Source organism: Puccinia triticina, chromosome 13A (genome assembly GCF_026914185.1).
Source record: "Puccinia triticina chromosome 13A, complete sequence".
NCBI lineage: Eukaryota > Fungi > Basidiomycota > Pucciniomycetes > Pucciniales > Pucciniaceae > Puccinia > Puccinia triticina.
The window spans coordinates 3,015,189-3,021,237 of NC_070570.1; positions in this window are offsets into that span (position 1 = coordinate 3,015,189).

Here is a 6,049-nt window from a genome sequence, read left to right on the forward strand (position 1 = left end):
CATCTATAATATGGATGGGTGATAGCCCACCAGAGCTCAAACTAAACGCGCTGGCTAGTCACGAGTTATTGCTCCCACGTTACAAACTCGGTATAGGTGATATCGTCTGCAACACCATCATTGACTCGGGAGCGGGATCCATCTATCTCAACATCAACATTGCACAAGAATTACACAAACGTAAACAGATTGACGTCATACGAGTCCCTTCTTGGAATGTCAAACTGGCAACCGGCCAGATCGAACCAGTCTTGCTCAAAGCCAAGTTCATGTTGAAAATCAATAATCACAAGATGCCGATCAAGGCGTTCTTGATTAACTTACCAGAGATGGACCTGATCTTGGGGCTTTCGTGACTAATTCAGACCCGGGCCATACCAGATTACGACGACATGTCATACAGCTTCATTGATCAAAGCAACAAGGCTACCTACGTTTGTCCATACAACACTAACTTCCCAAGGGCCTCCATCAATATTATATTGCCTATTGTGGCTTGCCCTGCGCCAATACAATCGCGGACCTTTGACAATGAATATCTTGAAATCACATATCAAACCGCACCAGATTCCTTCCGCAAAGTTGTAGGTATGCCCAAAGAACGGGAATTTAACCATGACATCAACACCGGTGCGGCATCAGCAGTCAAAGCACATGGTAGAACTTACTCACCTCTGGAACACCTGCTAATTGAGCAGTTCGTCAAAGACGGCTTAAAGGATGGAATCATTTGTCCAAACGACATCTATCAATTCTTGCAAGGTATGAAGATCTTCAGTTCTATCGACTTGAAGTCAGGCTTCTGGCAGATCAAATTGACTGAACAATTGATCCCAAAAACAGCCTTTGCAACCCAGAACGGATCATACGAGTTCTTGGTAATGCCTTTTGGCCTGTGCAACGCACCAGCCACATTCCAACATATGATGAACGTTGTACTACAGGAATGTCTAGGTAAATACGCCCTGGTTTATATGGACAATGGAATAGTCTTTTCTAAATCAGCAGAAGAACATTGAGCTCACATTAAGCGTATTTTTGAATTGTTAAAAGAACACAACCTGGTTGTGTCGGAAAAGAAATGTGAGTGGGGCAAACATGAACTACTGTGGTTAGGTCATGTGGTTAACAGCGCTGGGATTAACGTAGATGATCAAAAAATTCAAAAAATTAAAGACTGGCCGACCCCTACAAATGTAACAAAGATTGCGACTCCGTTGTACAAATTAAACAAGGGCTCCCCTGAAAAGGGAGCCAATATTTTGTGGGGGGAGGATCAGGCCATCGCCTTCAAAGGCCTGAAACACCACCTCGCCCAAACGGTTATCTTACATCACCCAAAACCCTTCCAACCTTTTGTGCTCAATACCAACGCCTCCGGGATGAACATTGGGGCTGTTCTCCAACAAGACCCAAACGCCGAACCAATCACTCCCGAGTTCAGCCTTGAAGAGTATGCAAAGAAGGTCCGCAATCACACCCTCAAACCCATTGCATACAAATCCCAAAAACTATCAAAGACCAAACAAAATTACTTGGCACAAGAACGCGAACTCCTCACAATCGTACACACCCTTAAACATTTCCGCAGATACGTCAAGGGTTCCCCCATACTTGTACGTACTCATCACGAATATCTCAAGTACTTCAAGACCCAAAAAGAAGTCAACCGTTGTCTAGCTCGATTTTTTGACGAACTAGAATTCTTCAACACCTTCATTGTTTACCGCCCTGGCCCGGAACAGATGGCCGCCGACGCCCTTTCCAGGAAAACCGACTGCGCCTCCAACCCCAATCCTCCAGAAGTTGCCGAATCACTGTTTTCAATAGAGCCGAAAGTTTCTCACGCTTTCAAAAGGCTCTGTCACCTCAAAGAAACACACCCTGAAGAACTCCAATAGAAAGGGTTCATATTCAAAAACAATGAACTCTACCGAACCAGCAAAGATAGCCCGGACCGTATCATCATTGAAGACCTTAAGCAAGCAGCCAAACTGGCTCATGAGACACATGCTTGACTTGGTCACCGCAACCCCCGAGACACCCTCTTCCAGCTCCAATCTGAGTGCCACTTCCCATTCATGGCCGACATCATTGAGGATGTCATCAAAAACTGCACGGAATGCCAATTTTGCAGCCCCAACTCAACCTGCAACAAAATGCCACTGCAGGTAATCGAGCGCAAGGCCCCCTTTATTACCTGGGGAATGGATTTTGTAGGACCATTACCAATGACCCCTTGAGGAAACCAATACCTTGTAACCACCATTGATTATGGCACTGGTTGGGCCTACGCTGTCCCCTTACAAGCCCGATCTGGCCTTGCCGCAGTCAAACTCATCAAAACCATCATTGAAAACCACGGCTTCCCACACTCCATCACCACAGAAAATGGGAGCGAATTCAACGGTAAGGTGTATCAGAACTTCCTTGCCGGACACCAAATTTGACACAACCAGATTTCTCCTTATTGTCAGAATTATAGCCTGTCCGCTCAATATTCTTTGTCACCTGTCCTATCTGACCGCGTGGTCTTTTCTTTATCATGTCTGGCCAAGTGGCCCATCCTCCTGTCTGGCCGCGTGGCCTTGTCCTGTCCTGTCTTGTCTGGCTGAGTGGCCCTGTTTTGTCCTGTCCTGTCTGGCCATGTGGCCCTGTTTTGTCCGTCTCTGTCTGGCCGCGTGGCCCTGCCCTGTCCTGTCTTGTTTTCAGTCATGTCACTGTTCTAGGCCCCCCTTTGGATCTTGCTGGGGGGCTCTCTAGTTGTTTGGTCTATGTCCGCTCCTCGGAGATGTAATCAAATCATTGAGTTTGAGCCTTAACCTACCTGACCCACCTGTGTCCCCCACCACACGCTCCTCTTTCACCACCCCTCGTCTCCATCGCCTCATCACCTTGAGTTGAAATCTTGACACTTATAATCCCCAGTCCAATGGACTTGTTGAACGGTTCCACAGAACCTTGGTTAATGCTCTCTGTAAGTTCTGTGTCCCTGACGAACAGACCGAGTGGGACCTGTACTTAAGCCTTGCTCTCTTTGGCTATTTTACTTCTAAATCAGCTGGTCTTGAATGCTCTCCCTTCTATATGTGCTACGGAATAAACCCTACAGCAACACTGGGGAATTACGCTACCAGTAGTGGTAGCGTAATGGTAACGTAACAATTTTTTGACCATTATTGTTACTGTTATCTGTAATGGACAATTTTTACATTATAATTATCCATTTGCACTATTTTTTTTGCTTAAATTACGTTATCCTGTCGGCGGGAGGGGATTTTTTGCCCGCTGTTACGTTACTGAAGTGCAGGAACAGGTTAAATTACTTGTAATATTATGGATAATGTAGTTAAAAATAAATATTATTCTTGTTTTTGAGGGAGGGATCCCCTTCAATGCCTTCCCAGCCTCCACAAATTCCCCAGTCAAAGGGATATCCTTGCAAAGCCACATCAGGCTACTAACACAGTGCGCCATGGTTGAGGGGAGTAGGCTCCCACAGCGACTGCTACAAACATCTGACGCTGCCGAGAATAATCTCTCAACAGCACAGGAGCTCCCAGATAAGCGCAAAGATTTGTGACTAGGATGTGGCTGGGAGTTTTTTGAAGGCAAACAGTGTAAGGACTCGGACGAGTCCTTCACTAAGATGTCTCAACGGGCACGGGGAGCGGGCTTGGAGCCTAAAGTTTCTAGCTCCAACGAGTCGGATGTTGTATTTCTAGCGTCAGCAGAGAGTCGTCCGGTGGTTCTCTCGTTAGTATCTATCTACAACTGGGCGAGAAAAGGAGGAGACTCTTACCTAGCGTCAGCAGAGAGTCGTCCGGTGGTTCTCTGCCGAGCTAGGTAAGGGCGGGGAGCAGCTACGTGTAGGGTGGAGCATGAGGTCGTGACAGGGGATGTGATACTCTTGTGAAGTGCATGCAGGGCGCGGGCTTTACAGTCTCCCCTCCTATAAAAGGAGAGGAAGGAGGAAAGGAAGAAAAGACAGGAGTGGCACAAATAAAGATAACAAAAGGGGGGGTTACTGGGAAGGGTGATCTCAGAGCGTTCAAAATTGGGGCGGGGGGCTTCCGTTGCACAGACTGGATCCTCGATACTGGTTCTAATCTTGTTCCAGGTATCTTCGGCTCCTGAGGTCAAAGAGGCGAGCAGTGTGTCGTGGGAGGCGAGCCGGGGGGGCATATATGACTGATCGGGCAGAGGAAGAATATAGGGAAAGGGGAATGCAAGGGAATCGCGATGGTGGCCGTAACATGGCGCTGTTTACCAGCTTGGGTGCTGGAGGGTCGGCACATGAAGGTGTCAAGTCGACGTCCTATATTGCGTACACAACCACGTAAGCAACGTCCATTGTGAAATTGGTGAAGTGGGCGGGCGGGAGAAAGAGAGGGGGGAACCCACTCAGACTTGTCCCCACTGCCAGCATATAAGCCTTGGATGTGTGCATCCCTGTTAGTCTGGGATGCACACAACCGATTTAACATTGGTTGCGCGCATCCGATGCAATCCGCATCTGAATTGACATCGGGGGACAGTAATCCAAGGGTTTTGCCACCCGATTCAAACTCGGCTGCTCCGCGGCCGAGCCAAAATCGGCAGGCTGTCTGGCCAAGGAATTGAATTCCTCAATCAGTGGCCAGCCGAGTTAACCTCGGCCGCCACCAATCGAGCAATGGAAGCTTGGTTGACAGTTCAACCAAGCTTTCATATGATCGGTCATTCATAACCGATCATATGAAAGCTCGGTTGCGGACCCACCAAGCAAAATGAATATCGGCTGTTAACTCACCGATGATTTCGAATCATCGGTGGGTCAACAGCCGATGATTTTGAATCATCGGTTGTTAGCTCATCCGACGAAATCGAACTGGTCAAGAGAAACTCTCCGGGGAGAAGTTACCCTCCCCGGATAACTTTCCCGGGGAGGAGCCCTCCGGCAGTTAGCACGTCGAACCACAGTGGCCGGAGCCTGCTTGCTGGTCCAAGACGTCGACTTGCCGGTCCAAGCAGACTGCTCAGACTGGCAAGCAGTGCTGGCCGATCACTTAGAGGTACCTCCTTGGCGAGCAGGTCAGCCTGCTTGCCGAGCAGATACTTATACCTGCTTCGCCAGTAGGTCAACCTGCCAAGCTGCTGGCCAAGCAGGTTCAGGTACCTGGTCAGCGAGCAGGTCAACCTGCTGGCCAGGCAGGTAACTGTGCCTTGTTGCCAGGCACCTGAGCACCTGCTGGGCGAGCAGGTTGACCTACTCGCCGAGCAGGTAAAAGCTCGCCAAGAGGGTACTTTTACCTGCTCGGCCATCAGGATGACCTGCTTGCCGAGCAGGTACAGCTACAGGTATTTGCTCCGGCTCGGCCGGCAGGTCATCCTGCTGGCCGAGCAGGTAAAAGCTCGCCGAGAGGCTACTTTTACCTGCTCGGCCATCAGGATGACCTGCTTGCCAAGGAGGTACAGTTACAGGTACCTGCTCCGGCTCGGCCAGCAGGTCATCCTGCTGGCCAAGCAGGTAACAGTACCTGCTCGGAGCAGGTTGACCGACTCGCCAAGCAGGTAAAAGCACGCCGAGAGGCTACTTTTACCTGCTCGGCCATCAGGATGACCTGCTTGCCGAGCAGGTACAGTTACAGGTACCTGCTCCGGCTCGGCCGGCAGGTCATCCTGCTGGCCGAGCAGGTAAAAGCTCGCCGAGAGGGTACTTTTACCTGCTCGGACATCAGGATGACCTGGTCGCCGAGCAGGTACAGTGCTGCTCCGGCTCGGCCAGCAGGTTGACCTACTCGCCAAGAAGGTAAAAGCTTGCCGAGCAGGTACCTCTACCTGCTCGGCCATCATGATGACCTGCTCGCCAAGCAGGTGCTTTTACCTGCTTTGTAAGCAGGTTGACCTGCTCGTCAAGCAGATACCTGTAGCCGCTGCGAAGTCAAGCGGGAACAAGTACCTGCTTGCCGAGCAGGTACAGGCATGTGCTGCTTGCCGAGCAGCAACCGTGAAACCATTACGACACATGTATCGTAATGGCCAATACAGAGCATCGGAAGCGGCAAAA